Source organism: Rattus norvegicus, chromosome 17, assembly GCF_021556685.1.
Source record: "Rattus norvegicus strain SHRSP/BbbUtx chromosome 17, alternate assembly SHRSP_T2T, whole genome shotgun sequence".
Lineage (NCBI taxonomy): Eukaryota > Metazoa > Chordata > Mammalia > Rodentia > Muridae > Rattus > Rattus norvegicus.
Window position 1 is genome coordinate 16,576,353 of NC_141550.1, and position 24,639 is coordinate 16,600,991.

General features: G+C 43.8%; 1 long non-coding RNA gene across 2 annotated transcripts; it reads left to right on the plus strand.

Moving 5' to 3' along the window:
* The first annotated feature begins 950 nt into the window (after window positions 1-950).
* Window positions 951-24,176, plus strand: LOC148000040 (uncharacterized). 2 transcript variants are annotated; one of them, XR_015642010.1, is made up of 5 exons: window positions 951-1,098; window positions 1,735-1,844; window positions 3,833-3,984; window positions 16,310-16,509; window positions 24,037-24,176. It is a non-coding gene; the product is annotated as an uncharacterized LOC148000040 (long non-coding RNA). The 2 variants fall into 2 exon arrangements; XR_015642011.1 differs by lacking the exon at window positions 1,735-1,844 and having other exon boundaries at window positions 952-1,098.
* The last annotated feature ends 463 nt before the right edge of the window (window positions 24,177-24,639 follow it).

Consider the following 24,639-nt stretch of genomic DNA (forward strand, 5'->3'; position numbering starts at 1 on the left):
GTGCGTTTTATTTATGGATTTTCCCCCACATTGCTGGGTAGCTTCTGTTTCTTTAGTGCTTTCTTGTTATAGTTGTAGGCTGATCATTTTCTGGTTGGTTTCACACTGAGCTGCTTCAGAACTCGTTGGAGTGGTAATCGCTTTCGACTGTTCTGTACTTTGTGTCCCCCCCCCCCCGAGTCTTGTGCTAACTCCCATCAGCAACTTTGCAGTATACTGTGCCACAAATTCACTCTGGGCACTGCTAACTCTTCCATGTATATATCAAGTAAAAGATGTAAATGTTTCTTATTCAAACAAGGGAAGACAAAAATCTAATCAACTCTATCAGCAAAAGGAAATAAAGACCAAGAGCTGGAAATCCCCTCCCTCCCCCGTAAGTGAGATTGTGAGAAATGGGTTTATAAATCTGTGTCGGGAAACAAAACAAATTATAAAAGACCCCTAAAGGAAAAGATTTCGACTGCTTAAAAAACAGCTCGCTTGGCATTCCGTTTTCACATTTAAAAATGAAATAACATGCTAGGGAGATTGGCAGTAGCAACCTCCCAGGTTTCTCAGCTAGAAGGAACCATCTGAGTCTGTTAGAAGGTAAGCAAGAACAGTTGAAGGGCTATATCTGTCACCTTGAACCCTGGTCACTGTACTCAGGACTAGCTAAGGGGTAGTTCTCACAGCTCAGCCTGGAGGTAAGACTAAAGTTACTTCAAAGAAGAACATCCTGGGGGCAAAGTGTAACAACGAAAGGCTTAAACAAGGGCCCCAATATAAGAAATTGATGTGACTAGAACAGAAGTGACTAGTGTTTGGATCTTTTTACAGAAAGTGTCCCCAGAGTTCATCAGCTTCCACAAGATGGTGTCTGAGAGTAGGAAGGTCTGCAGACAGGAAGTGATGTCACAGCCGGGCTTGCTGCTAGAAACAGGGATTCTGAATACATAGAGGGCTGCGGGTCATCAAAGCCCAGTGCTAATCAACAATGCTCTCTCAGAGAGCCCAGTCCCAAGGTCATCTGGCCACTCTTCTGGGATTCTTGACATCACAGGAGAGGAGGAGGAACTGCGAAGGAACAGAGGTTGTGGGTGGAGAGAGAATGAAGTATGTTTACTGTATATTTTTTTTTTACTTTTAAAAGATTGTATTTTCTTAGGGTTGGATATTTAGTTCAGTGGTAGAGCGCTTGCCTAGCAAGCACAAGGCCCTGGGTTTGGTCCCCAGCTCCAAAAAAAAGAAAAAAGAAAAAAAGAAAAAAAAGAAAAAAGAAAAAGGAAAAAAGAAGAAAGAAAAAAGAAAAAAGAAAAAAAGAGATTGTATTTTCTTAAGTGTGTGTGTGTGTGTGTGTGTGTGTGTGTGTGTGTGCGCGCGCACGCGCACACATGAATGTAGGTAACATAGCAGAGGGCACGGGATTCTCTGGTACTGGAGGGAGAGGGGATTGTGGGCCTCTCAGCAGAGGTGGCAGACCCTAAACTTGGGTCCTCTGCAAGAGCAGTATATACACTTAACTGTGGCGCCATCTCTCTAGCCCACACTTTATTTCTTGTTAAACTCATCCGTTCTCGTTCGCTATTTGGAGTTCTGTAAGTTCAGCGTCTGGCTGCTGGCAGAGGCCTCTTCAAAGAAAACTTGAAAGTACTTCCTTAAGAGGTGCACGCACAGGTTAATGCTACACCGTGCACCTTGGCCTTTCGGGACTCTCAGTGGATAACTAATCAGCGCGTCTGTTGTTTCTAGGAAACACGGAGAGAAAACAATCACCTCTGTTCTCCTCTCTGGGCCAAAAGAGTGAGCAGTAATGAGCGAGCCTGGGAGGGCACCTGGGAACCACAAGCCCCAACACACAGGTTAGCATTGCCTGGCTGACCTAACTCACAGGTGTGCCCGTTGCCAGGTAACGCTAAGGGCCTCTGGGTGCTTTTAGAAGGCCTGCAGCTGGGCACGGAGAGGTGCGGGCACCGCCTGGGGCCATGGCAAAGCAAAGCAGAGGGAGTTAGTTTCAGGGCACCTGGTAGGGCAGCCAATGCTCATCCCGGTGGCAAGTGGAAGCATGCTGGGTTTGGCCCCGAATGGCAGGCAGGTCTGCCTTGGCTGCCTGTGCTGTGAGGAGCTTCTCTGATTCCCTGTGACCCCATCGATGTAGAATGGAGAGGAAAATCTGTTCTGCACACCTATGACTCACTGTTTATAATTACGTTTGTATTCCTGTATGGTTGTGTCCCTGTTCATATTTCCACTGTTTATATTTATATCCGCACACTTCCGCTTAGTAACGTTGTCTATAGTTACAATTCTATCCACATAGATTGATATCCCGACCTTACAAAGTTACATTTGATTTTCTCTCCATCTTTGTGGCTCTGCTTGTGTGAGTGTGGATATGTCAGTGCCCGGGGACTATCTTGTGTGTCACTTCTTACCTTCCACCCTGTTTGAGACGAGGTGTCTTATTTTTCAGTTCTGTGTATGCTAGGTGAGCCTTGTGTATTCACAAGCTTCTAAAACTTCTCCTGTCCCTATCTCCCATCTCTAGCTGGGAACACAGGATTTAGTCATACAACAGCCTCTGGTCTCACTTGGGGATTTGTATATAGGACCTCACGATGGTGGCAAGCCATCACTGAACCATCCTCCTAGTCCCAACATCATAATTTTAAAAATTCCTTAGACAAATGTATGGAATATAATTTTTTTTCTTTTTTTTTTTTTTTCCGGGGCTGGGGACCGAACCCAGGGCCTTGCGCTTCCTAGGCAAGCGCTCTACCACTGAGCCAAATCCCCGACCCCTGGAATATAATTTTTATATTCGTGGAAGTTACCACAATTCTCCCTTTTCCCCCTTCCTCTCTCTCTCTCTCTCTCTCTCTCTCTCTCTCTCTCTCTCTCTCTCTTTCTTTCTTTCTTTCTTTCTGCTACCACAATTCTTAAAGTGTAAGTATGTATTTGGACAGAGCCATTGATAATTTGAAAGCGCCCAAACTGTCTAGTCTAGTCTCAGCTTGCAGCATTTCCTCCAACCTTGTCAGAGACTCTAAAGGCTTGCTTTTCTCTGCAATTCTATTTTACACAGACCGTGAGTCACCATGGCCTCTTGCACATAGCTTTTGTTTAGGGCCTGCCTTTTCTAAATAATGCATCTGAAGGATCTTGAACCCCAAATCTTAGTCCCAAATAACACCAGAGGTACCTGCTCCACTCTAAGCTACTGCTGATTTGTCTTTTGTGAGCCATCATAGGTTCTGGCCAATTTGCACACTTTTAGGGTTCTGCCTTTCATCCTGTGATCATGAGAGCTGGAGGTGTACACATAGCCCAGGGCTACCATGTATAACAGAATAGGTTGTGCATTATCACAGCCCCAGACCAGAGATGAGATGGTGTGCTGCTTAAGCACCTGCAGCTTCCAGAGTCTGTTAATGAGGTAGTTAGTTTCGGGGAAGGGTAAGTCTTGAGAACTGGCCAGCCTTTTCCGATCCAGGTCTTCTTCACACCCAAGCCTCTCTGGTCATACCCATGTGATCTGCATCTGTCGAGAGTAAAGAAAAGATGAACAAGAGGCCTTGAGGTTGAAGCAGAGGCAGCCAAGAGGCTTCCTCACCACCTGGAATGGGGAGGCTCTGGGAGGGCACGGCAGCCAACCTTCCTAGCCCAAGGGCTATCATTCAGTTTTATGTTTGAGTCAATGTGAGGAAAGATTTATAGGTGTCCTCTCAACACCCATTTGCCAACTGTTTATTGAACACCTACTCTCTCCTGAGCTCTTCAGTGAATTCAGGAACCAGGGCTGCAAACAATTCACCCTTCTCCAGTCTTTCCTGAATGCTTGTCTTTTTAGCCATCTCTAGGTCCGGCTCCAATCACCCTTCAGGTGTACGCATTCAGATGTGTCAGCATAAGGGCCCCTACGAAGGCAACGATGTCACCACTTGCAGGAAAATGGAGACTCAGAGGCAGCTTGCAGGTGTGCACGCTCACATTGAAACCCTGGTGAGTTCATGTTCAAAACCCCATTAAAGGTGTCAAAACGAAGCCAACCAACCAACCCCAAATACGTGAACTCAGCACACAGACAGAGCACGAGACTGGAGAAAGGACATTTTCAAGACACTTCCCTGAAGCCAGTCTAACATGTTGTCCTTGATACTTGTTCTATAGGATTTCAGCATCATGTATGCATTTGAAGATGTGTCTTAAGAACACTGTAAACACTGCTGTAGGGATAATAAGATGTGGGCTGGGGAGACAGATGGCTCAGAACACTTAAGGTTAAGTGTTAAGAACACTTGCTGATCTTCCAGAGGATGACGGTTTGGTTTCCAGCACCCACTGGTTAGTTCACAATGATCCCTAACTTCAATTCCAGGGGGGAATTGACGCCCTCTTCTGGCTGCCTTGGGCACTGCATGTATGTGGCGCTTATACATAAATGCAGGCAAGACACCCATGCACAGCAAATAAAAATGTATAGAGTTTTAGAAAAACAAGTCTGCGTTTGTTAAGTTCCTAAACTTGTTAAGTTCCAGGCCACCCAAGATTGTAGTGTGACTCTGTCTCAAAAAAAAAAAATAGGTTAGTAGGTGACACTTCTTCCTATTTGGTTCTCACTAACCCCAAGGTCTAACTGAAGAGGGATGGTCTATTTCTATAAAAGAGGACTACCTTATTTATCAAGGAAGGTAAACGATATGGATGCTGGCCCAGTGCTGTTGTATGTTGAAGTGATCTCTGCAAACTGTCTGGCCCCAGCCCAGATGTTCACATGCAGAGCATGTGGGGTCAGTAGCGAGCCTCTGCTTGCAAATGCACCAGCCCTTTAAGACCTGAAGTGAGGATTCTGGCGTCCGGTACAGTTCATAGAACCCCGTGAGGCCATGGGCTACTGAACCCATCTACAAACCTTCATAGGGAGCCACCGTTGGCTTTACCTGGTTGCAGCTTACTGCTATCCTACAAATATATTCTAAATTTGAAGGGTGAGAAATATTTCCCCTTGTCTTTAACTGGACTCTTTTTATTTATTTTAAGATTTATTTGTTTGCTTTATGAATGTGGGTACACTGTCATTGTCTTCAGACACACCAGAAGAGGGCAACAGATCCCATTACAGATGATTGTGAGCCGCCATGTAGTTGCTGGGAATTGAACTCAGGTCCTCTGGAAGAGCAGTCAGTGCTCTTAACCGCTGAGCCAGCTCTCCAGTCCCCTTTAACCCAAATCTTAATCTTCTCCCAGTTGAGAATAATTCCTCTGGAGTCAGCAAGATTTTGCATCTTTGAGCAGTGTGAATTTATAATCTCCTTATAATTCAGTACAGTCAATATTGGGATTGTATAGATAAATATTATTTACTTCCTTTCCAGTGCTAACACATAAGCTATTAACCACTTGAATCAAATTATTTTTTAAACCATGCACTTACTTATTATTTTTACGTGAGTGTTTGCGTTGCATGTACATTCGTGCACCATGTAAATGCCTGATGTGTATAGAGGCCTGAGGAGGGCATTGGATCCCCTGGAACAGGAGTGAGTCACCACGTGGGTGCTAAGACCCAAGCCTGGTTCTTATAGACAGAAAAGCAGCAAGTGCGCTTACCACTGGGCTATCCCTCCAGCCCTGTCAATCAAAAATTTTTGATCATCACCTCACGGCGAATGCTTTTAAAGAGTTGCTTGGGGAGGATAGATAGGTCCTGAGGGCTCTTTCACGACCGATTGGAGGAGGTGCATCAGTGCCAAGGAACTGGAGCTTCACACTAGGCAAATGGAAGGTTTTTGGAATGATGCGACGGAAGACCGGCTCCAAGAATGTATGTTGGCAATGCATAGCGGCGCATGCCGTCCTCTCAGCACTCAGCAGCTATGGTAGGAAGACGGACAGATTGAGGGCAGCCTGGACTGCAGAGTGGAACCGTGCTTCAGAGAGATAAAGAGTGAATGGAAGACAGGAAGGCAGAAAGAGTATCACAATTATCTCAGAGAGAAAAAAACGGGAGCCCTGTATTTGAAGGGGTGTGCGTACCCCCTCTTCATGTGAGCCATGGTAAGAGTAGCCTCCTTTGGAACTCAGACAGCGCGGAGCTCGGATTCTGAGTGAACCTCGGTCAGATTGCTAGCACCTCTGTTCTAAGCCCTCAGAGGTAGGCCCCTCGTGCAGGATTTCTGTCCTTCCTGCCTTCCGGTGAGGGTTGTGTGCACTCTTGACAAAGTAGCATAGCATCTCAGAACAGACTGCTGTTCAGGGTGGGTCACGTGCTTTCCCCATGTGCCCCTATGAATGGCTAAGTGCTTGGGAATTCGCGGGGATGAAAGATGCTTTATTGACTGTCCTCTCAGATAAAAGACGCATACTTTCTAACACGGGGGTTACTATTTTATTTACCCTTACAATGCCGGGCTCGACATTCTTTTCCAGTGATGGAATGCCAGAGCCCCTCTTCATCTGTGGGCAAGTGGCCTGTTAAAAGCTCTGGGGTTGGAGGGTCTGGCTACAGAGAAGTGGGCGTTGTATGGAGGAAGCAGTGTGATCCTTTTGTTGTGAGCACAAAGGCTTTATTCTCTGGCTCCCAAGCGCTGGCGAGATGTTAAACATGTGTGCGTGAGGTAAAGAGGCTGGCTTCTGTGTGAACTCATGTCAGCTTGCGGCTTGTGATGACATCATTAGGTAGATTCTATAAAAATGTCTTAGTGGGGCTGGGGATTTAGCTCAGTGGTAGAGCGCTTACCTTGGAAGCGCAAGGCCCTGGGTTCGGTCCCCAGCTCCGAAAAAAAGAACCAAAAAAAAAAAAAAAAAATGTCTTAGCACATCGCAACTGTAGTCATGGTAGAGTCTTCTCTTCCAGGTGGATCATGACTTCGTCTGTCCCCCCCCCCCCTTTTTTTTTGTTCTTTGACAACTGCATGTTTCTAGTATTTAAATACATGGACAACCTAAGGTTTAGAAAAATACCAGTCTTTTCTTACAAGGACCTGTAGGATGTTTTTGGCTGTAACCTACACGTGGCCCTGTCAGAAACCTGGTTAAGGCACCTGTCTCTTTCCTGGAAGAAAGGTTTGGGTCGTTCCTTTCTTTCTTTAATGGCCACTGTATGTCACTTTTGTCTCAGACGGGCTGTAGGCGGCCACAGGCTTGTGTGTAACTGTCAGGAGGAAAGTGGGAAAGCTGGGAAACTGTTTTTGTTATTGTTTTGTTTTGTTCTGACCTGGTTCTCCACACATGCGCCCTTCCTTTTGTGGCACAGACTACATAGTGGCTTGGTTTTGGAAACTTGATTGGGGGAAGTGAGGAGATAAAGACCAGACAGGAAGACGGGTGGGCCAAAAGGGCTAGGGTTAGGTGGGTCACGAGCATTTCACGGGCACTCAGATGGAGCTTCCAGCTCCTTAGCAACCGGCAATCTCTGTGTTTGTTACATACAGCACAGTTGAGGAGTAAGCTCGTCTCGGTGGGAGGTCTCTGAAGGCAGGGGTCTCAGGTTGTAAACGTCTGGGAGGAGGAAGCTACAGTTGCTACATTTTGCACACATTAGTCAGCCACTGGTCAGCACCAGCACCTGGCCTACAAGGTTTTTCCATCCTTCAGAGCCTGATCTGAAGAAGCCATTGCTACCCCCAAGGGCCTGAGATGTTGGTCCAAGACATGGTCATCCCCATGTCAATAATACACACTGACTCTGGGTTTTCTCACTCCCACACTTTTGTGGAGCCATTGTCAGTCCTGGGATGTGTCAACATGCCAGGCATCACCACAACAGCGGAAGAGTTGGGGATGAGGTAAGTGTGGGCTCTTAGGGATCCCGTTCACTTCCATTCATTCTTGCCAAAGGAAAGGGTGTTTCCTTATACCTACAGCCAAGAAGCCAACTGAGAAAGATCTATTGACTGAGGGTCCCAGGGGCTGCTGGGTATCTCTGCCAGAGAATCCATCAGGAACTCCACAGACCACCCAGGGAAACCTCATTCTAGAAAATGGTATTTGGCTGCACAGTTGCGTTTGTTAGGATATTAATTTGCTTTTTCAATTAGTTTGTCTGACATTTCTAAGAATGTTCTTTCTTACATATTGAAGATATTTCTAGAAACTGTAGTTTCCCTGTTGCCATGGTTAATCATGATTGTCAATGTACCTGGATCTGGGATCAACTAGACACTCCTCTGGGTAGATCTGTGAGGCTATTTACTGAAAAATTAACAGGGGTTTGCACACACTCCCTCAGAGTGGACAGCACTTTCCAGAGGTAGCCCAGATATCTGAGACAACTGATCAGTAGGCAGAGTCGGGGGAACTTCACAGAAAATGGGGAAGAAGGATTGTAGGAGCCAGAGGGGTCAAGGACTCCATGAGAACACTGCCCATAGAATCAACTAAGCAGAGCTCACAAGGGCTCACAGAACATAATCATGGACCCTGCAAGGGTCTGATCGAGGTTCTCTGCATATATGTTATGGTTGCCTAGCTTGGTGTTCCTGTGGGACTCCCAACATGGGAGTGGGGATGTCTTGACTCTTTTACCTGCACTTGGGACCCTTTTCTTCCTACTGGGTTGCCATATCTAGCCATGACATGAGGGTTTGTGCCCAGTCTTAATGTATCATTTGTTGGATGAATATTCTTTGGAGGCCTGCTCTTTTTCTCTTTTTTTCTTCTTGTTTGGAAGGGAAACAGAGGATGAGTTGATCTGGGGGACAGAGGAGGTGGGGGAGGGATTAGAAGGATTGGAGGGATGGAAAACTGTGGTGGGGGGTGTAATTTATAAAATGAAGAATACTAGTTTTAATAAAGGGGACGTGAGAGAAGAGAGCGTTCTGCTGACCTTTGAATTTTTGCCACTTGCTAGCTACTTCCTGAACACAGCCACTTAGGGTGTGCTCTGTGTAGCACTTTACATTTATTATGTGTGTGTGTGCATGTGGGGGTGGTGTGTGTGTGTGTGTGTGTGCCATGCATGTGTGTGTGTGCCGTGCATGTGTGTGTGTGTGTGTGAGAGAGAGAGAGAGAGAGAGAGAGAGGGAGGGAGAGAGAGAGAGAGAGAGAGAGAGAGAGAGAGGGAGGGAGAGAGAGAGAGAACCAACATGTGTGATGGTCAGAGATCAGCTGATTGGTCCCTCCCCCTCTCTCTCATTTTACCATGTGTGTCCCAGATATCAAATCACACAGTGGTCATGAGGCTTGGCTGCAAGTGCCTTTACCCGCTGAGCTCTTTGCCAGCCCTTGAAAGAATCTTCTTATTCAAGATATTTAAACCAAGAGAACGGGCTCCACCTCTGTAAAAGGTGAAGCCATATTGACTGAATGACATTAGCAGCTACTGCCTGGCGATGGCAGAACCTGCAATCCAGGCCCGTGGGAGGCTGAACCCGAAGGCTCACTATGTCTGAGGCCGGCCTGACCTATGTCATGAGTTCCTCCTCAGGCAGAGCTACAGAATGAGATCTCAAACAAAAACAAAAACTGCAGCCTCCACCAAAGAATTGACTTTCTTTCAAATGTCTTCAAAAGATGTGAGGCATAAAATATTCTTTTCATTCTTGAGTTTTAAAATTTTGCCCAGTATGTTTGTTTCCGTTTTCTTATGTGTATATGTGTGCGAGTGTTTGCTGTGCATGTGTGTATGTGTGTGTGTGTGTATGTGTGTGCTGTGCATGTGTGTGTATGCCTGTGTGTGTGACGGTGTTTGTGTGCTGTGCATTTGTGTATGTGCGTGTGTGCGTGTGTGTGCCTGTGTTTGTGTGCTGTGCATGTGCATATGTATGTGTGTGTGCCTGTGTTTGTGTGCTGTGCATGTATGTATGTGTGTGTGCCTGTGTTTGTGTGCTGTGCATGTGCGTGTGTGTGCATGTGTATGTGTGTGTGCATGTGTATGTGTGTGCCATGCATGTGTGTGTGCCGTGCATGTGCGTGTGTGTGTGCTTGTGTGTGTGTGTGCTGTGCATGTGCGTGTATGTGTGTGTGTGTGCATGTGTGTGTGCCGTGCATGTGTGTGTGTGTGCCGTGCATGTGCGTGTGTGCATGCGCGTATGTGCTGTGCATGTGTGTGTGTGCATGTGTGTGCATGTGCGTGTGTGTGCCTGTGTGTGTATGCATACGTGTGTGTACTGTGCATGTGTGTGTTCCACTAAATGCGCCTGTGGTATACAGAGCAGAGGTGTTTCTCGTTGCTTTGGAAACATATCTGGCTGTTTAGAATGGCACCTTGTCAGTGCCAGGTCAACAGAGCCGCTTCCAACGTAGCTGTGTATCACTGAAGCTGTGACGGAGACATTTGTGTTTTATCGATTTTGGGGAGGGGGACGTTTCATGTCACTGGAATCAATTCTAATTCCAGAAATGAATTGTTCACCCAAGAGACACACATGGCAACATTTCTGCAAAAACAAAGTTCTGCAAGAGAAACGTGGCTAGTGTTGGTTTTTCCCCAAGCAGCTAACTGTGTTCCTTTTCTGGAGAGTATCTGCAGACTGTGAGACACACGCACCTTTGCACTTCAATAATCTGAGGGGCTTGGCTTTAGCAAACAGACTCCCCAAACGGTAGAACCAGGTGGGGAGGGAGGGTACACTCCACCTCTTCATTTTACAAATGAGAAATCAAAGACCCAGGGAGCTGCCATGTCTTATCTGGGAACAGTGTAGTAGGAAAAAAACAACACTTGAAAAATCTTTCTAGTGTTCTCTATCACCATAGTTGTAGGTTTGATTTATTTCCCTATTTTATTTCATTTATGTATTTATTTTTGAGACAGAGTCATGTATAGCCCAGGCTGGCCTTGAACTCCTGATTCCCCTGCTTCTACCTCCCAAGTGCTGGGACTGCGCATGTGCACCACCATGCCTGGCTCCTGTAAGGTTTTTGAAAGCATGTTATCTTTTTGCTACCCATTTCAGAGAAATAAAAACATTTTGAGCAGAACCACATTTAGGTCCAGTGATTCAGCGTCGAGATCAACAAGTATATACAAAGAGAAATGTTTATATGCAAATTATAGATATATTTGGGTTACGCGTGTGGAGTTGTAAGACTACTACAGAATGGGCCATCCCTTACTGTTGTATTTGTATCTGTGTGGTGCCTGCAGCTCCCTGGTGATGGTGCAAAGTGAGCTGTTCGAATCCTAAGTGGGACTGAAATTGTCCTCCCTTGACTGAAACAACGCCTCCCAGGGTCCTAACCATGGCTGAGAATAGTGAATACAGCAGGGCTCCTGTCTTCGGCTGAGCTCTCTGCCTGCTCACTGCTCTGGCTTCATAGCACTTATCATAGCTATGATGAAACAACAAAGACACAAACACGAAAACACCATAAGGGTTGCTCTCTTGTGCCTGGGCAGCCTGGCGAACGGGAAGCCAGAGTGACCCAAATGGTTTCAAGGAGAAAGAGATGGCTTGTGTCACTCATCCCTGAGGACTTAAAAACATTGCTGGGAGTTTCATGTGAACATCAATCTATTCCCTGCCAAGTCAGCTCCGTCTGGATCTGCATCTGAGCTCACTCCCTCAGGACCACTTCTGTTTTGGGAGCAGAGCCTTGCTGGATTATGGTGTAGGCTGTAGAAATCCGGGGTATGTTTCTGTACCCACCAGCGTGTAGTCATGACCAGAGAATGGTCCAGCATGGGCGTATTTCTCAATGTATTTGGCTACTAAGTGCTATGATTACCCCTGTCATCTTTCCTTTCCGCTAATAGCTATGCACTGATAGTTTAAGATCAGAATTAGGATTAGCATAGATGATTTTCATCATCAATAACCCCCATGCATTTCCGAGCACCACACACAGGTATATGTCAAGTGACAAGTCTACGGCTTTGCGGGAAATATTGTTCTCTTAAGAATGCAGACTGGGCTGAATTCCCACAGCCCAGGTTACATCATATATAGAGTCACAATTCATCCCAGTCACCTTGGGTAATGACAAATGCATCTCGATCTTATTCTGGGTGTTTGGACTTACTCAACACATTGCAGCTCACTCTGAGTAATTAGCTGGGGGGAGTTGATTGGAAGTAGGGCCATGAAGTGGGAGGAGTTAGTTTCTTGGTTTTTAATTGCCTCGCCTATTGTCCTACAGCCACTGTTTCCTCCCGAGGGCCAACTTTTCTATCCTTTCCACCACCTAACCTCTCTGTGCTCTTCTCACTTACTTGGCCTCAGCTGGTTAATAAGTATTAACCGTTGTCAATGGAATCCCCCAGAAGACACACCTCTGGGAATGCATATGCTGATGTTTCCACAATGGCTTAACTAGGAGTGGCAGGGGGTGGAGTTTGATCTATCCTGAATGTGGCTGGTAGCATCTCATGGTCTGGGATCCCAGACTGGATAATAGGTGAACTCAAGTTAAGTAGCAACATTGGTCTCTTCCTGCCCTCGGGCTTCAGATGCAATATGACCAGTCAAAGCATGCTCACCGGCTACCTTCCCTACCATGATGGATTGTAGCACTTTGAACCATGAGCCTGGCCAGATGAATCGTTCTTTCCGTAGCTTGTTTGTTGTTGGGATTTTGTCACAGCAATGAGAAAAAACAATCAAACCAACAAAACAACCAACCAACCAACCAACCAAACAAACAAACAAACAAACAAAACATCCCAACTCCCAAGATTGATCATTGATTATGATTTTCGTTAACTTCTGAAACATTGATGGTTCCTTACCACATCTTTAGTCTCTTGCTTCATTGTATTTTCTGGTATTGACATTGTTAAAGTCCTCTTCTTTCTTTGCACCTTTGAGTCCATCCTGCACTCTGACTTTTTCAGAAACTTCAACTGTGTAAATACCAGGACTGGACTCACTCTAAGAGTTGTTTACCTGTGCACTTAACCTCAACCTCCCTGATCTGTCTGTACTCCGATTCTCTTTGTTCTGCTCGCGAGATCTGAGCTGAGAGCTAGAAGAAATGGACTTGAACCCAAACTTTGTCATCAGTGAACTTTCTAATCAGCCACTTGCTCTATGTGAGCTCACTCTCCATAGTTATAAAAACAGATAATAATGAGGTCCTCTTGGGGCCTGGATGGGGTAATAACCATGCAAGAACTTGGCAGGCTGGTACTCAGCTGTTTCTGCCACTTCTGATGCCGGGGGCTGTGACTGGCACCAGCTGAGAGGAGAGTCTTAAGTCACAGCTTTCTAAAGCAAGGAGAGGAATATTAGGATTCCCACTGCACCTCAGAAAGACAGATAACTCTAGAATGGACATTCTTTAAAGTCAGAATCGATACTTTATAATTGGTTGAGTCCGGCATGTGGGGTAAATTATGTATAGAATGCTTTGTAAACTTCAAAGTTCTGAAGTTATTTTTAAACCAGTTTCTTCACATTTGAGGCAGTTGCAGACTGTTGATGCCTGGCATGTATTTTCTGCAACATCTACTATAAAAACAACAGATGAATGGCTCCCTCACTGATTCCCACTTATGGCCTCATGTTGGCTTTGCAAACAGGCGAGAAGTAAAGAACATAGGGAAAACCAGACGCCGAACCTATGTTGAGGGGAAAGAAAGCAACAAATGGAAAGGGTGATTAGAATTTCAGGTGAAGCAGCCTAAAAAGCTGAGAGAATTCTGTCACGTGGGGAGGTGAAAAATCTGCTCTAACCTCACGTAATCTGTCGCAGAATAGCTCGAGCATGTTTCTGTTTTGTGTGATCACACACATTTTGTAAGCTCATGCTATTGGTGTTTTCTATGTAAAAATAAATAAACAAGTAAATTAGAGATTTTAATAAAGCTCCCCTTTTTGTTTACAAGGAATATCCCAGAGATTGTGGTGAAGAAGTTGTTTACAGACGGCATCAACACATGAGAAATGGGGGCACTTCTAAGTATTAGTTGAGATTTTGGTATAGCACGTAATACAGATTTAAAGAGTTTTTGATTTTTTTTCTAACATGGCATCGGTTTAAAAATGCTTTTAAACTTTTGTCTTTACACGAGAAAGCATTTGCATACTCTCTGAGCTAGATTGTTTTTTTTGTTTTTTTGTTTTTTTGTTTTTTTTTTTTTTTTTTGGTTCTTTTTTTCGGAGCTGGGGACCGAACCCAGGGCCCTGTGCTTCCTAGGTAACCGCTCTACCACTGAGCTAAATCCCCAGCCCCTAGATTGTTTTTTTAAAAGATTTCGAGATTTGAGCATGAAAGTTGCCCGAGTTCCAAATGTCCTTCTTGACAAGACGTGATGGACGCCCTTTGCTCGACCGCACTGCTCAATAAATCAATATCCTTCCATTTACTGAAAAGAAAATTTCATAGTTTCATTTTTCTTACCATGTGAATAATACTTTACTGTATAAACATATCACATTTCCACTATCCATTCATCAGTCGGTTGACATCTAGGCCGTTTAGAAATAGGGCAACAGTGAGCATGGATCCGTATCTGTAGTAGGGTGCCAGAGTCTTTTGAGTAAGTGCTCAATAGTGATATAACTGGATCTTGGGTAGATCTAGTCTCAGCTTCCTGAGGAACCACCACATGGATGTCCATAGTATCTGTTTAAGTTGGCACTCTTACCGGCGACGAATAAGTGTCTCTTTTCTCAGCACTGTTGGCCGCACGCGCTGTCATTTGTTTTCCTTGGCCTACCCCGGGTAAAATGAAATCTCTAGCAGTTTTCACTTGCGTTTCTCTGATGGCCAAGGAAACATTGAACGTTTAAAAAACCGTTTCTCGGTCATTTGTGCTTCATGTTTTAAGAACAATTTAGTTTTATGCCCCATTTTTTAAAAAATCGGACTAAATTCTTGATATTCAATATTTTAGTTCTTCATATATCTAGATACTAACTGTACATCAGACGCATAACTGGTGAAGATATTTTCCATTCTTTTGTTTTGCTTTGTGCTGTCCATTAATTTATTCATTCACTTTATATCCCGATCACATGATCACAGCCCCCCTCTCCTCCCCGTTGTCCCCTCATGCAGCTCCTCCCCCATCCCCTCTCCCCTCTGTTCTGCTGCTTTGTTCAGATGATAATGTCCCCTGCTATACAGAAGCTTTTCAGCTTCATGGGGTGCTACTTATTATCTGTTCTAGTGCCTGTGTTATCAGTATCCTGTCCAGAAAGTCCTTCCCTGTGCCAGATCCTAGTTTCTCCTCTATCGGATTCAGATAATCTGGTCTTATCCTGGAGTCCTTGATCCATTTGGACTTACTTATGTACAGATGATAGATATGAAGCTATTCTCCTACACGCAGCCATCTGGTTTTAACCGGATGAAGATACTGCCTCTTCTCCAGTGGGTATTTCCAGCCTCTTTGTGCAAAGTTGGGTGTCTATAAGTGTCTGGAGTTATGTCTGGGTCATTAATTTTGTTTCATTGATCAAGATATTTACTTTTATAGAAATGCCATTCCATTTTTATTACTATAGCTCTGTAATACACCTTGGGATATGGGATGGCAAATGGATGAAGCTAGAAATAATCATTCTGAGTGAGGTAATCGCATCCAAACCCACAAATATTGCGCAATTGCCTTTATGATTTAGATATGTGAAATTTCAATATGAATAACCACTGAGATTAGGCACTTTGTAATGGGACTTGAGTATTCGAGGATGGGGATCTTCCAAAGAAGAATGAATGGGTACTATGCAGTCATCTAGACTTTGATGAGAACTACTTTCATTCACTTCCTTTTCTGGTGCTAACGATGGAAGCCAAACACAGCCTCATTCTGGGTCCACGGTCTACACGGAGTTGTTCCCTCATCCAAACCCCCTCCCTTCATGTTGAAACATGCACCCATGATTGCCATGGGCTAGGTCACTGTCCTAGCTATTTTGAGCTACCGTCACAAATATTATAAACAAGTCTGATCCCTAAGCTTCTGGAGCCCTGAACTTCCAGTCTAGGTTTCCAGCATGGTCGTTTCTACTGGCTCACAGGCCTCTGCTTGCCCCTCAGATCGTCTCCTAGAATGATCTCTCTCAAAAACTTTCATGTATTATTCATGTGTGTGTGTGTGTGTTTGTCTTATTTTATTTTTTGTGTGTATAGTATATTCATATATCGGTGTGCGTATTATTTTTTATATATACAGTATATTCGTAGTATGTGCAGGTACATGAGTCTATATTTTCATGGAAGCCACTCATGCTAATTTCTCTTGATTTGAGGTCTCTCACTGAGCCTGTATCTAGCGTCCAGAATGCCTGTTTTTGACCTGCAGCATTAGCATTACTTAGCCTTACAGAGACATACTCGCAGCTTTTCATGCGGGCTCCGTGGCGTAAAAGTTCAGGTCTCCACATTTGCCTGCAAGACTTTCTTATCTGCTCACAGAGCCTTTTCCCCCGGTCCCTAGGGTCTCTTCTCTTAAGGGCATCGGTTACATTCGGAAGCATCAAAGCTCCACTTTGAGATACCATCACACTGGGGAGAAGACATCAGCCGACGGATGTGCACAGACACTCAGTTCATGGCATCTATCACCAAGTTTCGAAATTACACCATGATCCTGTGGATTGCAGGGCATTGAGCTCTCTCCGTGGATTGGTTTCCACAGTGAGTCCTTGTTCCTGGTAACCAGGCCTTCCTTCTGTCACTCTGGTGATGCTGAGTCCGGGATGATAGGTGCACCTCACTGTGCCCACTCTCTTGACTCCTCCCTTTATTAAGGATAACTACACCAATAGTGTTTTGAATGGGAGGGTTTTCCCAAGGACTGAAGTAATCGTGGATAATTAAAAATATAATACTATGGAGAAATCAGTTTAATTTAACGTCTCAGACATTCACCTGCTGTTTTTGAAAACTGGATACTTGCTTTTTCCTCTTCTTTTTTTTTTTTTTTTTTTTTTTTTTTTTTTTCAGGCCCAAACCTTAAACTTTTTTTTTTTTTTTTTTTTTTTTTATTAACTTGAGTATTTCTTATATACATTTCGAGTGTTATTCCCTTTCCCGGTTTCCGGGCAAACATCCCCCTCCCCCCTCCCCTTCCTTATGGGTGTTCCCCTCCCAACCCTCCCACCATTGCCGCCCTCCCCCCATAGACTAGTTCACTGGGGGTTCAGTCTTAGCAGGACCCAGGGCTTCCCCTTCCACTGGTGCTCTTACTAGGATATTCATTGCTACCTATGGGGTCAGAGTCCAGGGTCAGTCCATGTATAGTCTTTAGGTAGTGGCTTAGTCCCTGGAAGCTCTGGTTGCTTGGCATTGTTGTACTTTTGGGGTCTCGAGCCCCTTCAAGCTCTTCCAGTTCTTTCTCTGATTCCTTCAATAGGGGACCTATTCTCGGTTCAGTGGTTTGCTGCTGGCATTCGCCTCTGTATTTGCTGTATTCTGGCTGTGTCTCTCAGGAGCGATCTACATCCGGCTCCTGTCGGTCTGCACTTCTTTGCTTCATCCATCTAGTCCAATTGGGTGGTTGTATATGTATGGGCCAAATGTGGGACAGGCTCTGAATGGGTGTTCCTTCAGTCTCTGTTTTAATCTTTGCCTCTCCCTTCCCTGCCAAGGGTATTCTTTTTCCTCATTTAAAGAAGGAGTGAAGCATTCACATTTTGATCATCCGTCTTGAGTTTCGTTTGTTCTAGGGATCTAGGGTAATTCAAGCATTTGGGCTAATAGCCACTTATCAATGAGTGCATACCATGTATGTCTTTCTGTGATTGGGTTAGTTCACTCAGGATGATATTTTCCAGTTCCAACCATTTGCCTACGAATTTCATAAACTCGTTGTTTTTGATAGCTGAGTAGTATTCCATTGTGTAGATGTACCACATTTTCTGTATCCATTCCTCTGTTGAAGGGCATCTGGGTTCTTTCCATTTTCTGGCTATTATAAATAAGGCTGCGATGAACATAGTGGAGCACGTGTCTCTTTTATATGTTGAGGCATCTTTTGGGTATATGCCCAAGAGAGGTATAGCTGGATCCTCAGGCAGTTCAATGTCCAATTTTCTGAGGAACCTCCAGACTGATTTCCAGAATGGTTTTACCAGTCTGCAATCCCACCAACAATGGAGGAGTGTTCCTCTTTCTCCACAACCTCGCCAGCATCTGCTGTCACCTGAGTTTTTGATCTTAGCCAATCGCACTGGTGTGAGGTGAAATCTCAGGGTTGTTTTGATTTGCATTTCCCTTATGACTAAAGATGTTGAACATTTCTTTAGGTGTTTCTCAGCCATTCGGCATTCCTCAGCTGTGAATTCTTTGTTTAGCTCTGAACCCCATTTTTTAATAGGGTTATTTGTTTCCCTGCGGTCTAACTTCTTGAGTTCTTTGTATATTTTGGATATAAGGCCTCTATCTGTTGTAGGGTTGGTAAAGATCTTTTCCCAATCTGTTGGTTGCCGTTTTGTCCTAACCACAGTGTCCTTTGCCTTACAGAAGCTTTGCAGTTTTATGAGATCCCATTTGTCAATTCTTGATCTTAGAGCATAAGCCATTGGTGTTTTGTTCAGGAAATTTTTTCCAGTGCCCATGTGTTCCAGATGCTTCCCTAGTTTTTCTTCTATTAGTTTGAGTGTGTCTGGTTTGATGTGGAGGTCCTTGATCCACTTCGACTTAAGCTTTGTACAGGGTGATAAGCATGGATCGATCTGCATTCTTCTACATGTTGCCCTCCAGTTGAACCAGCACCATTTGCTGAAAATGCTATCTTTTTTCCATTGGATGGTTTTGGCTCCTTTGTCAAAAATCAAGTGACCATAGGTGTGTGGGTTCATTTCTGGGTCTTCAATTCTATTCCATTGGTCTATCTGTCTGTCTCTGTACCAATACCATGCAGTTTTTATCACTATTGCTCTGTAATACTGCTTGAGTTCAGGGATAGTGATTCCCCCTGAAGTCCTTTTATTGTTGAGGATAGCTTTAGCTATCCTGGGTTTTTTGTTATTCCAGATGAATTTGCAAATTGTTCTGTCTAACTCTTTGAAGAATTGGATTGGTATTTTGATGGGGATTGCATTGAATCTGTAGATTGCTTTTGGTAAAATGGCCATTTTTACTATATTAATCCTGCCAATCCATGAGCATGGGAGATCTTTCCATCTTCTGAGGTCTTCTTCAATTTCTTTCTTCAGTGACTTGAAGTTCTTATTGTACAGATCTTTTACTTGCTTGGTTAAAGTCACACCGAGGTACTTTATATTATTTGGGTCTATTATGAAGGGTGTCGTTTCCCTAATTTCTTTCTCGGCTTGTTTCTCTTTTGTATAGAGGAAGGCAACTGATTTATTTGAGTTAATTTTATACCCAGCCACTTTGCTGAAGTTGTTTATCAGCTTTAGTAGTTCTCTGGTGGAACTTTTGGGATCACTTAAATATACTATCATATCATCTGCAAATAGTGATATTTTGACCTCTTCTTTTCCGATCTGTATCCCTTTGATCTCCTTTTGTTGTCTGATTGCTCTGGCTAGAACTTCAAGAACTATATTGAATAAGTAGGGAGAGAGTGGGCAGCCTTGTCTAGTCCCTGATTTTAGTGGGATTGCTTCAAGTTTCTCTCCATTTAGTTTAATGTTAGCAACTGGTTTGCTGTATATGGCTTTTACTATGTTTAGGTATGGGCCTTGAATTCCTATTCTTTCCAGGACTTTTATCATGAAGGGGTGTTGAATTTTGTCAAATGCTTTCTCAGCATCTAATGAAATGATCATGTGGTTCTGTTCTTTCAGTTTGTTTATATAATGGATCACGTTGATGGTTTTCCGTATATTAAACCATCCCTGCATGCCTGGGATGAAGCCTACTTGATCATGGTGGATGATTGTTTTGATGTGCTCTTGAATTCGGTTTGCCAGAATTTTATTGAGTATTTTTGCGTCGATATTCATAAGGGAAATTGGTCTGAAGTTCTCTTTCTTTGTTGTGTCTTTGTGTGGTTTAGGTATAAGAGTAATTGTAGATTCGTAGAAGGAATTCGGTAGGGCTCCATCTGTTTCAATTTTGTGGAATAGTTTGGATAATATTGGTATGAGGTCTTCTATGAAGGTTTGATAGAATTCTGCACTAAACCCATCTGGACCTGGGCTCTTTTTGGTTGGGAGACCTTTAATGACTGCTTCTATTTCCTTAGGAGTTATGGGGTTGTTTAACTGGTTTATCTGTTCCTGATTTAACTTTGATACCTGGTATCTGTCTAGGAAATAGTCCATTTCCTGAAGATTTTCAAATTTTGTTGAATATAGGTTTTTATAGTAAGATCTGATGATTTTTTGAATTTCCTCTGAATCTGTAGTTATGTCTCCCTTTTCATTTCTGATTTTGTTAATTTGGACGCACTCTCTGTGTCCTCTCGTTAGTCTGGCTAAGGGTTTATCTATCTTGTTGATTTTCTCAAAGAACCAACTTTTGGTCCTGTTGATTCTTTCTATGGTCCTTTTTGTTTCTACTTGGTTGATTTCAGCTCTGAGTTTGATTATTTCCTGCCTTCTACTCCTCCTGGGTGTATTTGCTTCTTTTTGTTCTAGAGCTTTTAGGTGTGCTGTCAAGCTGCTGACATATGCTCTTTCCTGTTTCTTTCTGCAGGCACTCAGCGCTATGAGTTTTCCTCTTAGCACAGCTTTCATTGTGTCCCATAAGTTTGAGTATGTTGTATCTTCATTTTCATTAAATTCTAAGAAGTTTTTAATTTCTTTCTTTATTTCTTCCTTGACCAGGTTATCATTGAGTAGAGCATTGTTCAATTTCCACGTATATGTGGGCATTCTTCCCTTATTGTTATTGAAGACCAGTTTTAGGCCGTGGTGGTCCGATAGCACGCATGGGATTATTTCTATCTTTCTGTACCTGTTGAGGCCCGTTTTTTGACCAATTATATGGTCAATTTTGGAGAAAGTACCATGAGGAGCTGAGAAGAAGGTATATCCTTTTGCTTTAGGATAGAATGTTCTATAAATATCCGTTAAGTCCATTTGGCTCATGACTTCTCTTAGTCTGTCGACATCACTGTTTAATTTCTGTTTCCATGATCTGTCCATTGATGAGAGTGGGGTGTTGAAATCTCCCACTATTATTGTGTGAGGTGCAATGTGTGTTTTGAGCTTTAGTAAGGTTTCTTTTACGTATGTAGGTGCCCTTGTATTTGGGGCATAGATATTCAGGATTGAGAGTTCATCTTGGTGGATTTTTCCTTTGATGAATATGAAGTGTCCTTCCTTATCTTTTTTGATGACTTTTAGTTGGAAATTGATTTTATTTGATATTAGAATGGCTACTCCAGCTTGCTTCTTCTGACCATTTGCTTGGAAAGTTGTTTTCCAGCCTTTCACTCTGAGGTAGTGTCTGTCTTTGTCTCTGAGGTGTGTTTCCTGTAGGCAGCAGAATGCAGGGTCCTCGTTACGTATCCAGTTTGTTAATCTATGTCTTTTTATTGGGGAGTTGAGGCCATTGATATTGAGAGATATTAAGGAATAGTGATTATTGTTTCCCTTTATATTCATATTTGGATGTGAGGTTATGTTTGTGTGCTTTCATTCTCTTTGTTTTGTTGCCAAGACGATTAGTTTCTTGCTTCTTCTAGGGTATAGCTTGCCTCCTTATGGTGGGCTTTACCATTTATTATCCTTTGTAGTGCTGGATTTGTAGAAAGATATTGTGTAAATTTGGTTTTGTCATGGAATATCTTGGTTTCTCCATCAATGTTAATTGAGAGTTTTGCTGGATACAGTAACCTGGGCTGGCATTTGTGTTCTCTTAGGGTCTGTATGACATCAGTCCAGGATCTTCTGGCCTTCATAGTTTCTGGCGAGAAGTCTGGTGTGATTCTGATAGGTCTCCCTTTATATGTTACTTGACCTTTTTCCCTTACTGCTTTTAATATTCTTTCTTTATTTTGTGCGTTTGGTGTTTTGACAATTATGTGACGGGAGGTGTTTCTTTTCTGGTCCAATCTATTTGGAGTTCTGTAGGCTTCTTGTATGCCTATGGGTATCTCTTTTTTTAGGTTAGGGAAGTTTTCTTCTATGATTTTGTTGAAGATATTTACTGGTCCTTTGAGCTGGGAGTCTTCACTCTCTTCTATACCTATTATCCTTAGGTTTGATCTTCTCATTGAGTCCTGGATTTCCTGTATGTTTTGGACCAGTAGCTTTTTCCGCTTTACATTATCTTTGACAGTTGAGTCAATGATTTCTATGGAATCTTCCGCTCCTGAGATTCTCTCTTCCATCTCTTGTATTCTGTTGGTGAAGCTTGTATCTACAGCTCCTTGTCTCTTCTTTTGGTTTTCTATATCCAGGGTTGTTTCCATGTGTTCTTTCTTGATTGCTTCTATTTCCATTTTTAATTCCTTCATCTGTTTGCTTGTGTTTTCCTGGAATTCTTTCAGGGATTTTTGCCATTCCTCTCTGTAGGCCTCTACTTGTTTATTAATGATTTCCTGTGTTTCCCTAAGTGTGTTCATGTCTTTCTTGAAGTCCTCCAGCATCATGATCAAATATGATTTTGAAACTAGATCTTGCTTTTCTGGTGTGTTTGGATATTCCATGTTTGTTTTGGCGGGAGAATTGGGCTCCGATGATGGCATGCAGTCTTGGTTTCTGTTGCTTGGGTTCCTGCGCTTGCCTCTCGCCATCAGATTATCTCTAGTGTTACTTTGTTCTGCTATTTCTGACAGTGGCTAGACTGACCTATAAGCCTGTGTGTCAGGAGTGCTGTAGACCTGTTTTCCTCTCTTTCAGTCAGTTATGGGGACAGTGTGTTCTGCTTTCCGGCGTGTAGTTTTTCCTCTCTACAGGTCTTCAGCTGTTCTTGTGGGCCTGTGTCTTGAGTTCACCAGGCAGCTTTCTTGCAGCAGAAAATTTGGTCTTACCTGTGGTCCCGAGGCTCAGGTTCGCTCGTGGGTTGCTGCCCAGGGGCTCTCTGCAGCGGCAGCAACCAGGAAGACCTGTGCCGCCCCTTCCGGGAGCTTCAGTGCACCAGGGTTCCAGATGGTCTTTGGCTTTTTCCTCTGGCGTCCGAGATGTGTGTGCAGGGAGCAGTCTCTTCTGGTTTCCCAGGCTTGTCTGCCTCTCTGAAGGTTTAGCTCTCCCTCCCACGGGATTTGGGTGCAGAGAACTGTTTATCCGGTCTGTTTCTTTCAGGTTCCGGCGGCGGTGTCTCAGGCGCAGAAGTCCTGCCGCTCCTGGGCCCTCCCCCACGGGAGCCCAGAGGCCTTATACAGTTTCCTCTTGGGCCAGGGATGTGGGCAGGGGTGAGCAGTGTTGGTGGTCTCTTCCGCTCTGCAGCCTCAGGAGTGCCCACCTGACCAGGCGGTTGGGTCTCTCTCGCTTTTTCCTCTTCTTAAAGACCCTCCCTTGGTAGGAGGCTCTTAGTCTACCTCACCCTTCTATATTTAATCATTTCATTCTTTATTTTATCCTCAAACTGCTCACCTCTTTGTTCATCCTTCTATGCAAAGTAGTTAAATTCTTTGTTTTCAAAACCGTCTACACGGGGAGAAGTTCCTTTCTGTTCTTCTATGCACACAGCAGCACTGAAGTCATTTCTTCACATACAGAACTTTCTCCTGCGATGCTGCCCTGGTTCAGTCCTCTTCACTCCCAGAGCAGCGCACGCCTTACTGTTTACCTCCTGTGCTTTCATTTCTTATGCGATTTTTGGTAGCAAATCCCAGGAACTTCAGGCTAAAATGAGTCACAGTCTAGGGAGTCGGTAAGTGTGGGGGTGGAGGCTAGGGTTGGGGGTTAAGGGCATTCCGGATGCCAAAGCCAAAACCGCCAGATGTGTTTATTTCTCCTCGTATCAGTAACTTTTCTGTTGCTGTGATAAAACACAATGACTAAAAGGAACTGAAGGAAGAAGGACATTATTTTGTTTCCAGAGGGATTACTTAGTACCACGGTATCTAGTCCAAGAAATACCCGAAGACAGTAATAGAAACTTAGCAGTGAAAGGGAGGTTTTGGTTCATGAGAAAGACATCTCCATTGTGACCTGGATCTTATTTTATAGCTAAGTCTGTATTGTTCTGGTTAGATTTTGGACCCTTTCATTTGAATGTGATGTTCATTAAGTGGTTAATGGGTACATGTATTTAGCAACATGACTTTGTTTTCCATGTTGAAATTCTCCATCTTAACAGAGTACACGGAGTGAAAAAAAGAACTTCCCAGTAGGCTATGAGCCGTGAGCAGACTGCGAAACCATGAAGGAGAGACGACAGGAATGCCAGAGCCTGAACTCAGCCAACTGTGAAAATAAACTGTGATTATAAGAAGTCTATCTTCTGCTCTCTGAAAATGATTTGAATTCAAAGACTGTTAAAATTAATTGGAAACTCTAAGACCAGGTAGAAGAACATGTTAAGAATTGGAGGCTGCTAGAAGAATCCACACTGGGTGGGAGAGGGCTCCAATACGAGCTGGTAGTGGCAGATGGCTTGCTGCTCAGTGTCCCATAGAGGCCAGCATGCAGGCTGTCGCCACAGTACAAGGGAGAGAGGAGTGTAAGTCCCTATACAAAAATGTAGCCTATTGCAAGAGCACACATAGCCTGCCAAGAAAAGTGGAAAGCCACCAGCTCCGTGGCCATTTCCCTCTCTTAGTTATTCTATTAATAATTCGTGAATATTTACTTATGCTCGTCATGGCCCCTGTCAATCAAGATTCAGCAAGGAATAAACTACAGGAGAGAAGAAGGCTGAGAGAAAATAGTGAAGTGACTTAGTTTAGATGAAAGGAGACAC